Below are 12,225 nucleotides of genomic sequence, written 5' to 3'. Positions count from 1 at the left end.
TTTACATTCCTCCACAAGCGCACGTGAGCTCAGCTTTACAGAAACTCGCTGATCAGATCACAGACACAGAACAACAACACCCGGACTCTGTTTTAATCATTCTTGGGGACTTTAATAAAGCCAATCTCTCCTGTGAACTGCCAAAATACAGACAGCGTGTTACATGTCCCACCAGAGACAGTAATATATTGGATCACTGTTACACCACAATAAAGGATGCATATCACTCTGTTCCACGAGCAGCTTTGGGACGTTCTGATCACTGTCTGGTTCATCTTATACCGACCTACAAACAGAAACTTAAATCTGATAAACCCGTAGTAAAGACTGTGAAGAGATGGACCAGCGAAACAGAGCAGGATTTACAATCTTGTTTTGACATCACTGATTGGATTGTTTTTGAAGCTGCTACCACCGATCTGGACGAACTGACAGAGACTGTAACATCCTAAATTTGTTTCTGTGAGGATATATGCATTCCTACCAGGACTTATTTAACATTCAACAATGATAAGCCATGGTTTACAGTAAAACTCAGACACCTTCGTCAGGCCAAAGAGGATGCCTACAGAAATGGGGACAGGGTCTTGTACAATCAGGCCAGGAACACACTGAACAAAGAGATTAGAGCGGCTAAAAAGACCTACGCTAAAAAGTTGGAAGACCAGTTTACTTCCAACGACTCTACTTCAGTTTGGAGAGCACTGAGAGCCATCACAAACTACAAGACACCATCCCCTTGCACTGAGGCTAATCAACGACTTGCTAACGACCTGAATGAGTTTTATTGTAGATTTGAAACCCCCAACACCCACTCTGACCATCTCCCTACACAACCATTAGCACCTCCGGCAATCCCCCTCTCCATACCTCCTGCTCTTCAAATCTGTGAAGATGATGTGCGCCAGGTCTTCAAGAAAAACAAAAGAAGAAAAGCACCAGGCCCAGATGGCGTTACACCAGCCTGTCTGAAAATCTGTGCTGACCAGCTGGCCCCCATCGTTTCAAAGATCTTCAACAGATCTCTGGAGTTGTGTGAAGTGCCTTTCTGCCTCAAACGCTCCACCATAATCCCCATTCCAAAGAAACCCAAGATAACAGGACTTAATGACTATAGACCAGTGGCTCTAACGTCTGTCGTCATGAAGTCGTTTGAAAAACTGGTTCTGGCTTATCTGAAGGACATCACTGGACCCTTACTGGACCCCCTGCAGTTTGCGTACCGAGCAAACAGGTCCGTGGATGATGCAATCAACATGGGATTGCACTTCATCCTGCAACATCTGGACAAAACAGGGACTTATGTGAGGATCCTGTTTGTGGACTTTAGTTTGGCTTTCAACACCATCATCCCAACAACCCTCCAGACCAAACTGACCCAGCTCTCTGTTCCTAGCTCTATCTGTCAGTGGATCACCAGCTTTCTGACAGATAGGCAACAGTTAGTGAGACTGGGGAAATTCATGTCAAACAGCTGCTCCACCAACACTGGTGCCCCTCAGGGATGTGTTCTCTCCCCTCTGCTCTTCTCCCTGTACACCAACGACTGCACCTCTAAAGACCCCTCTGTCAAGCTCCTGAAGTTTGCAGACGACACTACAGTCATCGGCCTCATCCAGGAGGGTGACGAGTCTGCTTACAGACAGGAGGTTGAGCAGCTGGCTGTCTGGTGCAGTCTTAACAACCTGGAGCTGAACACGCTCAAAACAGTGGAGATGATTGTGGACTTTAGGAGAAACCCCCCTGCACTTTCCCCACTCACCATCATGAACAGCACTGTGGCTGCAGTGGAGTCAATCAGATTCCTGGGAACCACCATCTCTCAGGACCTGAAGTGGGACAATCACATTGACTCCATTGTGAAAAAAGCCCAACAAAGGTTGTACTTCCTTCGCCAGCTGAGGAAGTTTAACCTGCCACAGGAGCTGCTGAAACAGTTCTACTCAGCCGTCATTGAGTCTTTCCTGTGTACTTCAATTACTGTCTGGTTTGGTACAGCTACAAAATCAGACATCAGAAGACTACAGAGAACTGTTCGGACTGCTGAAAGGATTATTGGTGCTCCCCTGCCCACCCTCCAAGAACTGTACACATCCAGAGTGAGGAAAAGGGCTCAGAAAATCACTCTGGATCCCTCACATCCAAGTCACCCCATCTTTGAAATTTTGCCATCTGGCCGGCGCCTCAGAGCCGCAAATACCAGAACAGCAAGGCACAAGAATAGTTTCTTCCCCCAGGCAATCTACCTCATGAACAGTTAAATGTTTCCCACTTAAACTTATGCTTATGCAAAAAATTTGCAATATCCTTATATTTATTTGTTACCCCTCCATCCTAGAACATTCCTGCATCTCACTCAATCCTATTCCATTATCATTTATAGCACAATTGTTTATACACTTATTTATTTGCCAATTTGTAATTCTCCTTTTTTGTAATTTTTTTTTTTTTGGTCTGTGTGTTGTTGTCTCTGTGTACTGGAAGCTTATGTCACTAAAACAAATTCCTTGTATGCGCAAGCATACTTGGCAATAAAGCTCTTTCTGATTCTGATTCTGATATTAATATCTATATGATATTAATCTATAGTCAATTATGTCAGTTTGTCATATCATTACAAACTGACATCATGGCGCAAGTTGTGAATGAACGCGACCGGCTTCCCGGCCAGTGTATAAGTATGAGGCGCCGTTTAGGGCTTAAATCAAACTTCATTCACGCACACATATGAAACACGCTTGCATATATACTAAGTACTAGTCACACATACATGTATATGAACTATCCACGCACATAAAGTTACTCATATGAGACGTGAGCACAGCACACACACACAAATATAAGACGTGAGCACACACACAAACAAGACGGCGCCTCAAAAGCGTTAGGCAATAAATAAACAATAACCGAATTCATGATGATCTCAGTCATTTGTTTTGTGCAAAGTACGTTAGCAGCCATTCCCCATACCTCGAAGCTAATACTCCCGCCAGTGTTGTGCCTGAACGCGCTCATTGAACGATAGTGTGTCTGACTCTCTTGTTCGATCTTTTTTCCGAATCATTTCGTTCATTTAAGGGGCTTTAAATGTTACTATTAACTGGCAAATTCCCCGAATACATCAACCTATGCAATCTTGATCATATTCTGAATTAAGAAATCATTATAATGCAGTCAAAAGTCCGTTTTTGCAGTCCGTTTACAGGGAACATAAACAATTACTTCACCTCAAGTCTTTCGTTTATTTGTCTAGTGACAGACGCAATAGCATACAATAGCCGCATTAGCAGTTAGATGCTGTTTGTTACACACAGTAGAGCAATAAAAACACAGTCTTACCATTTCAATTGCCGGCAATTTTGTTGGAATGGCACTTTTCCAGAGATTCGATGCCAACTTCGCCTGATATTGCCCCAAATTTGTGAAGGATTTCGCCTACAATGTTTAGCACAAACACGTAACGATAAGCCAGTGGGAAGGGTTGAAGGAACCGCGTCATTAAAAATGAATTTAATCCACTGGTCTCTGATAGCTAGGTCCGTTCTTGGTAGAGAAAACACATTTACATGTGGATTCTGGCAGTCAACCACAGAGCAACTCACGTGTGCACTACGTTCCAGCATCTTTCGCGACTGAATGTGAGGGGGAGAGGGGAAGGGCGAGCTTCCTGCTGCGGTGTCCATATATGGTATATCCTGCACCGTCTTGACGTCAAGACGGGGAAGAAATCTTAATCTCGTATTTGAGTGCGCGTGCACGTGGGCTATTTTACAAACCCTGAGGTGAACAAACGCTTCACTTTTAAATATCGGCTTCCCGGCCAGTGTATAATCGTTAGGCAATCATAACATACATTGATTCTCGTGGAAAAGTGAAAATTGTAAGTTATGACTCCTTTAACAGTCTTTCATAACTTAAGGCTCAGCAGTGTTTCTTATTTTGCTGTAGTATCAATGTTCAATAAGAGAAGGGACACAGGACTGAATCAGAAATAATAGTGTTTGTTCTTGTCAATCTATAAACAACAATACCAGATTTATTTCTTCTGTTGAAGTTCCAAAGATGCATTGTTACAGCATGTAAAAAAAAAAAAAAACCTTAACACTGATCTCCATCATGGTAGTGAAAAAAACACCTAAACCTATTTAACTCTCAATAAGATCTTCTGTAGACATCTGACAGAAATAAAGTCAGTCTGGTTAGTAATGTGAATCTGGTGAAGCTGCTTTGGGAGTTGTTTAATCAGATCTTGAGAGATTTGATGAATTCAAGGCTGTGGCTGAAGTCATTTGTAGTTCTTGTGTTTCTCTTTCCTTTAGTGATTCTGTTTTTTAATAGCAGGTGTTCATCACTAATGCTCAATCATCAATTAATCACAGAATTATCTCATTAACTTCACTAATTCAGTGTTACTCAAACACTCTGTAATGTGTACACATTACAAGTGTTAATTTAAAACTGAGGATTTTGTTGTGGGGTTTAAAGGGTTAAAGATTTAAGATGAAGAGAAAACAGCATGAAACATAATTTAACCCCTGGTGCCAGTAAATAACTGTTTTTCTACAGTTTGTTGTCGTAAATTAATGGTTGCCAACAACAAAAAAATGTTTTTCTACAGTTTGTTGCCATTAAGTCAAGGAAAAACAGTAATATACTGTAAAATGTAAATGTCAGATTTACCAAATGAAAAAAAAAATAGTTAATTTAACTAAAATATTAGTTAATAATAAAAATATAACATCCACACAAAAAATGTATGCAAAGTCATAAACTTTTAATGAGACTCAACTGTATTAATGTGATTGCACAAGAGAGATCTGTTAATGTAGTTTTGGGGTTCACCATTGTGCTGGAGAGTAGAGCCTGTGCTTCAGTCAATGATGAGCCACAAATTCTGATCTTTTGCTGCTTTATATAAAGACAGTAAATTTGGAGTCTCCTGATACAGTGGTGATCTCTGTGTTAAGTATTTCAGCATGTACGTGAGAGCTGCAGTGATTTGAGTAAAAGTCATGCATTTAGTTAAACATAGAATGTCCTGAATCATTCCAGCTGATTGAATTGAGTAATTGTCAAAAAATGGATATCGGAGAAGATACCAATTTAATATATTAGGATGATACTTTATAAAGTTTATCTCAATATTTGACCACAGTGGCTGTGAGACAACTGCACTAAAATAGGAGCATGATGCGCATGAAATAGCTTCGTTACTATAGCAACAGATTACAGGTAATTCAAGTCAAGTCACCTTTATTTATTATATTATAATATATGTCAAAGCAACTGAACATCCTTCATTAGGAAAAGAGTGTGTCATTTGCAGTGTCCCAAACCTTTGTGCATGGACTCCGAAGTGCGCATTTGAAGTGCAAATGCATCACAGCAGCGCGACAAAGGGTGTCCCAAACTGAAGTGTGTGGACTCTGAAGTGCGGATGTGAAGTGCGATCGCGTCACAGCGTCACGACTAAGCTGTGCCTAAGTCAGAATGCGCACTTCGAAGGGCGCATTTGAAGTGTGAATGCATCACTGCAGCGTGACAAAGGCTGACGAATTTCGACTTCAAATGTGCCCTTCAATTCCCATGAAAATGAAGTATACATCTGATGGACACTTCGCACCCTACCATATCCCAGAATCACTTGCGTGCATACGACGACGGTGTATATATTCAAAGAACAAGGCAGGTGAGAGTTCTGTGGGGGACTTCACATTGAAATGTAAGTATTGTGTTTTCATTTACCCAAATATCTAGCCAAAGTGTTAAAAGCCAGTTTTTTTTTTATTTTTTATTTTTTTCTAAAACATCTAAACATTAATTCTCAATAAAGAACGTCTGTTTTAGATAGACTAACTGGTTAGTAATGCATGAAGTTGGTGATGTTGTTTGCGGAGATGATTAATCATCTTCTGCTGAGATCTTGAGAGATTTAATGTCTTCTTTTTATTCAGATGATTCATCTAAGTCTGTGGCTGAAGTCAGTTGTAGTTCTTGTGTTTCTCTTTTCTTCAGTGATTCTGTTTGTTAACAGCAGCTGTTCATCACTAATGCTCAATCATCAATTAATCACAGAATTATCTCATCAACTTTAACACTGCTTCAGTGTTATTTTAACACTCTTTTAGAGTGGGACCATATATACTTCAAGTAGTGTTAATTTAACACTCTGGAATTTACTGTGAGAAATATATGTCAGGGGATTTTAGATTGATCATAAAAGAGCAGAATGATTTAACCTTTTATTTAAGCAAAAAATTAACAAAACCGAAAGAACATAGCAATTTCCATGCAATGCAGTTTTTCCCCCCATGACATAAAATCCTTAAATCTGGGGAAAGAAAAGCTTTATGAATCTTCCCAGTTTACAGGAAAGACATACACATAATCATTGGCTCAGTGGTTTTCCTTTAACATTTCAACAGATGAGCTGTGGATGAGGGGCAGTGGGTTTCTGATCATACTAATGCCAGAAAACGAAAGAAAAATGTCTCTGAGTCTAAAATAATCTTGACCATCAACTTCCCATCAGCTTGTGCTTACGCAGAGGTTTCAATTTGCGTTAGTGTCTCTCATCTTTTGATCTCAGTTCCTCCAGTGAGTGTAGTATAAAATCCCAGAGATGATCTGAGAGACACTCAACATTGACTTAAAGAAGCTCATCTTCAACAGCACCTGTGACCTAAGGTTAGTATATTTTACTTTGTCATGTACAGCATGTTTAGCATATATAGTGGCCTAAGTCTATTTCATTTTGATTTAAATCACAGGTTCTGAAAAAAACTTTACAGACTCTTTCATCTCCTGAGTGGAGGAGCTGACGGTAAGACATCTATGATATGTTAAAATAATGAATCAAATTCTTCCTGTGAATTTTGTGATGGATTAATATCTTATAAAAGGACATATCAAATAGGTCTATAATGTAATCACCAATGTGTTAAAAGTTTTTATTTATTTTATTGTATTTTGTTATTTTATTTTATTTAGTACAACTACATATACATATGATTTTATATTTATTTTCAGTGTTTGTGTCCATAGAACTCTTTTAGATGTTTTAAATGCTGCATTTATTAGATAAAAACAGTGATATAAAATATTTTCAGAATTGAAAAGGTTTTTATAAAAAAAAAAACATTTTAAAATGTATTCCTGTGATGTGCAGCTGTATTTTCAGCATCATTCCTCCACTCTTCAGTGTCACATGATCTCCAGAAATCTTTCCAATATGATAATTTGCTGCTCAATAAATATTTCATCATCAGTGTTTTAAAAACCGTTGGTTAATTTGTGGTTACCATGGTTTAAATATAGTAACTTTTTTTTTATTGGTTTTATTTGAAGTAAAACATGGTTAATTCTGTAAGGGTTAAAAAAGTTGCTGCACACATCATGTTAGTAAAGCTCTCTTTCTCACTCGAGTTTATGTTAAAAATTATATAAATATGAAAAAGCATGCAAAAGCATTTTTGCCATCTATAATTTAGAATGCCTTGTATTTTAATAGACTTATAAATAATGTGTGTGCACTCTCTGTGTATGATTTGTTGATATACACTGAAAAAAACAATAAGTAAATTTACTTAATTTTTATTTGGCAAGTTTTTGCACAAGTTTTACACAACTAAGTTAAGTAAAAATAAAAAAAAACGAATAAGTACATTTTATTGAGTAAATTTTAATTAAATAATATTAAATTAATGCATTTAGCAGACACTTTTATCCAAAGCGTCTTACAGTGCATTCAGGCTAACATTTTTCACCTATCATGTGTTCCCGGGGAATCAAGCCCCCCAAACTTGGGTTTGCTAATGCAATGTTCTACCACTGAGCTACAGGAACACTTCAAGATTTTGTGAAAAATAAGTAAAAAGTTCACTTACTTACATTTTTTTTATTTTGGAAAAGTTATTTGGAAACGTTTTTACACTAATAAAAAACCCGAAACAGAGATTCTATAAATTGCTAAACAGAATCACTGAAGAAAAGAGAAACACAAGAACTACAACAACTGACTTCAGACACAGCCTTAGATGAAATCAACTGAAATAAAATACATTAAATCTCTCAAGATCTGATTAAACAACCCCACAAACAGCATCACCAGCTCCACTTATTAATAACCAGACTGACTTTATTTCTGTCAGACGTCTACAGAAGATCTTACTGAGAATGAACTAAGGTTTAGATGTTGATTTATTGTTTCATTTGAAGTAACCATGTTAGAGATCAGTGTTTGCTTTAGTTGGGCTCTTAACCCTTGACCTCTGTCTTTGTGTTTTCTCTGGCTGTTATAACCGTGTGTTTCTAAAACACATTTGTTGTAATTCAAAAGCCCAGAAGAAATATCATCAGGTGTTAACCTGTACCTAGGTGTAGGTTGTTATACTTTATATTTGTGATGATGATCATTAATTATTGATCCGTATGGAGTCTAATCTATGATGAAATAGGTGTTGTGTAATTAGTAGAAGTGGTTCTAGTAGAAATGACTCTAAGAGCCACTGGTTCTGTGACAATCAGTAAACATAAAAATGACTTTCTAAACATTTTGTACACATATATTTTTTTCTATGCCAGAAACACAGACATTAATAATCAGAATATGAACCTCTACAATGGTGACGAAAAAACATGCTGCAATGCATGCTGGGTACTATTGTAGTACAACACTCATCCATGGCTCCAAGCATGCTCTGCAGCATTTTTTTGTCTTTGTGTGACTGTTTGACACCATAGAAAACCACACTGTTTGAAAAGTCATTCAGATTAACTGATTATCACAGAACCACTGGCTCTTAGAATCACTTTTACTATATAATCAATCAAATTACACAACACCTATTTCATCAGAGATTAGACTCAGTACAGTTCAATAATTGATGATTATCATCACAGATATACAATACAACAACCTACACCTAGATAGAGGTTAACACCTGATGGTATTTCTTCTGGGCTTTAGAATTACAACAAATGTGTTTTAGAAACACACGGTTATAACAGCCAGAGAAAACACAAAGACAGAAGTAAAGGGTCAAGAGCACAACTAAAGCAAACACTGATCTCTAACATGGTTACTTCAAATTAAACAATAAATCAACATCTAAACCTTAGTTCATTCTCAATAAGATCTTCTGTAGACGTCTGACAGAAATAAAGTCAGTCTGGTTATTAATAAGTGGAGCTGGTGATGCTGTTTGTGGGGTTGTTTAATCAGATCTTGAGAGATTTAAGGCATTTTATTTCAGTTGATTTCATCTAAGGCTGTGTCTGAAGTCAGTTGTAGTCTTCAGTGATTCTGTTTGTTAACAGCAGCTGTTCATCACTAATTCACAATCAGCACTTAGTTAATCACTTATTTACTTGAATGCAAAGTTTTAAAACTTACATTGTTTAAATCAAGGCAATCTGTTTACTCAAACGGTTTGAGTTAAGTTACTAGTCGGGTTTTAAAGTGCAATTTGTTTTGTGTGTTTTCTTAATTGCAGAATATTTATCATGTGCATCCAGTCCTTCGTGCTGTCTTTGCTGTAAACTGGTTTAAAGGGACAGAAGTGAGAGACTTATTTACCCTCCTTTGATAAAACTGTTTTGAAAAAAAATTATTTTACATTTAGAAATTTCGGGTTTTTTATTAGTGTAAAAACTTTTCCAAATTACTTTTCCAAAATTAAAAAGTATGTAAGTAAAATTTTCACTTATTTTTCAGAAAATCTTGAAGTGTTCCTGTAGCTCAGTGGTAGAACATTGCATTAGCAACGCAAGGTTAGGGGAGGCGATTCCCCGGGAACACATGATAGGGGAAAATTGTTAGCCTGACTGCACCAAATAAAAATTAAGTAAATTTACTTATTGTTTTTTCAGTGTACTCGATAATTTCAGATGGTACATAATTACAAAAAACACTTACCATATTATCGCATGGGAAAGCCTATACTGTATAATGCAGATCCCAGACTCGACTTGAGTTGAAAATAAAATCCTCTGCAGTTGTGTGAGCACTTAACTTTTTTGCACATGAGTAAAGGTGTTTTTAGGAGTCTGACTTGCAAATGCCAGACAACTTATTCAATCAACCTGCTTTCCTGCAGTCTGTGTTCTTCTGACTTTATTTTGTAGTAAGCAATGAATATGCTTCGGGAAAATGTACCAGAGTTAAAGTATACATTTTACATAGGAAATGTATCAGTGTAAAAGTAAAAGTAAAAACTCATGTAAAGTACAGATACTCCAAAAAATACTTAAGTACTGTAATGAAGTATTTTTACTTATTGTTATAACATACACATGTTGTTTCCATATTCAGCTCACAGGAATCACAGGTTGTAAGAAGGCAAAATTGTAAGACATCATGGATTTGCTGAAATTCGTGGGAGGTGTGGCACTGGGTATGTCTGAGTGTGTGGTGGGCGTGGCCAGAGCTGTGGTAGACGTTCCTCTGGGGATAGTGAAAGGAGCGGTGTACAACACCGTAGAGGCCGGCGGTAAAATGAGCAGCGTGGGCTCCACCGCTGAATTTATTGGTGCCACTGCAGTTCTGCTGGTGTCTCCGGTGACCGGCGCTGTGATCGGAGGAACAAAAGAGATCGTCAAGGCACCGGAAAAAGTTGTGCATGGTGTTGTTAATGGCGTAAAAAGAGTGTTTGATGATTGAGCATGAAACACAGACCTCACCTAAAAGTTTAAGTTTTTGTTTGGTAAACCTTTAACACTCATGTTAATAATTCACAAACATCTTCACCTATTGGCAATGAGCCTGCACATGTAACAGCCTCTATAAAAACATCTGAGAAATGGACACACATTTATATGAAAAAAAAAGTTCATTCGACTCCCTGTTAAAACACCGGTTAAAGATGGTTTGATGATGTGTCTAAAAATAACTTAATATATAGACACATTTTGTCTTTTAAGCAGGCCTAAATTATCTCTGTTCTTTCTGTTTTCACTGTTTGAATACTTGTAAAATAAAACATATTAAATAATTCTTAGTTTTTCTTCAGAAAACCGACACTGCACAGTTAACTGTCAAGACTCATTTCACCATCACTTCTATGGAAAGATTATTATTATTATTATTTTTAAACTTTATGCTTGCAATAATACTGTAACATTACAGCATTTCTATCAAATATCATTCTTATATCAGGATATATTGCATGTCAGTGAAACTAGTAATCTATTCGAATTATCAAATGAGGAATTTAAGTTGTATTTTAGGCTAAATAAATATTTTATTGTAAATACACCTGAAGAATGTAGAATTTGCTCTCATTATTAATGTAAAGGTTTGAATTAAAAAGTTCAGTTTTTCACTTAATATTTGCAAATTTTGGTTCAGACAAAATAAGCCCACAAATAATGATAATAATAATAATAACAATAAAACACTGAATAAAACTGTTGGACAATAACTGGAAATAACCACAGCCAGATGGCAGATTAGTTTCCATGTGATTTTCAAGATGGAGAAATTTCTCATTGGTAACGGTAACATTTTACAATAAGGGTACCTGAATGTATAATGCCTAAATTGATACTTAATTTATCAAATACTAATGATTATTAAAGTTGTTAACTAATCATGAATTTATGACGAGCTATCTTAAACTACAACTGGAGTCGTATGGATTCACGCATGAATAATAGCAGGCTTAATTACACATTAATACAAGTTTGATAGTTAATGCATTATAAATAACATTTGGGTAAACTAAATCAACAGCCTCTTTAAGGAAGAAAAATCAGACTTTGAAATAAATTAAAATAATTTAATATATTAATTTGAGCTTTTGAAATCTTCAGCTTTATGATCAATTTTGTCTGTTGTGTTTTGTGTAGTTCTCTTTCCCTTTAAACTCACCCTGCTGTGACTTATATGAACAGCTAAATAATAATAAAACCTCAAATTCCACAAAGACCATTTGTAGAAAAATCATGAAGAAATGCCCAGAACAGTTCACTGTCCATCCACGCTCTCAGAAAATAAAGTACCTAATTGCACCTTTAGGGGTACAAAAGCTTGTCACAAGGGTTCAGTTTTTGTACCCGTGGCATAGGGTACAAATTTGTACCCTTGTGATTTGTACCTTAAGAGACCAGTTTTGTACAGAGCTGGGAAGTCCAGTGGCCAAAGAGTAAAAGTCCAGCAGCCGATTTCACCAGAGGAACCAAGTCATTCCTTCCAAGTCACAAACGACTCTCAAATTAAATCCCAAG

At 36.9% G+C, this 12,225-nt stretch overlaps 1 protein-coding gene and 1 long non-coding RNA gene across 2 annotated transcripts in view; both read left to right on the top strand.

Annotated features, from left to right (window-relative positions):
• Positions 1-12,225, top strand: part of LOC132144112 (B-cell receptor CD22-like) — a 168,382-nt gene that overhangs the window by 117,393 nt on the left and 38,764 nt on the right. The gene's annotated exons all lie outside the window — the stretch shown is intronic.
• On the top strand, positions 6,640-10,686 carry LOC132143216 (uncharacterized). The gene is made up of 3 exons (XR_009434223.1): positions 6,640-6,687; positions 6,771-6,823; positions 10,340-10,686. It is a non-coding gene; the product is annotated as an uncharacterized LOC132143216 (long non-coding RNA).

The sequence above is a fragment of the Carassius carassius genome, chromosome 7 (genome assembly GCF_963082965.1).
Source record: "Carassius carassius chromosome 7, fCarCar2.1, whole genome shotgun sequence".
Classification (NCBI taxonomy): domain Eukaryota; kingdom Metazoa; phylum Chordata; class Actinopteri; order Cypriniformes; family Cyprinidae; genus Carassius; species Carassius carassius.
This window is presented reverse-complemented; position numbering and strand designations above follow the sequence as displayed.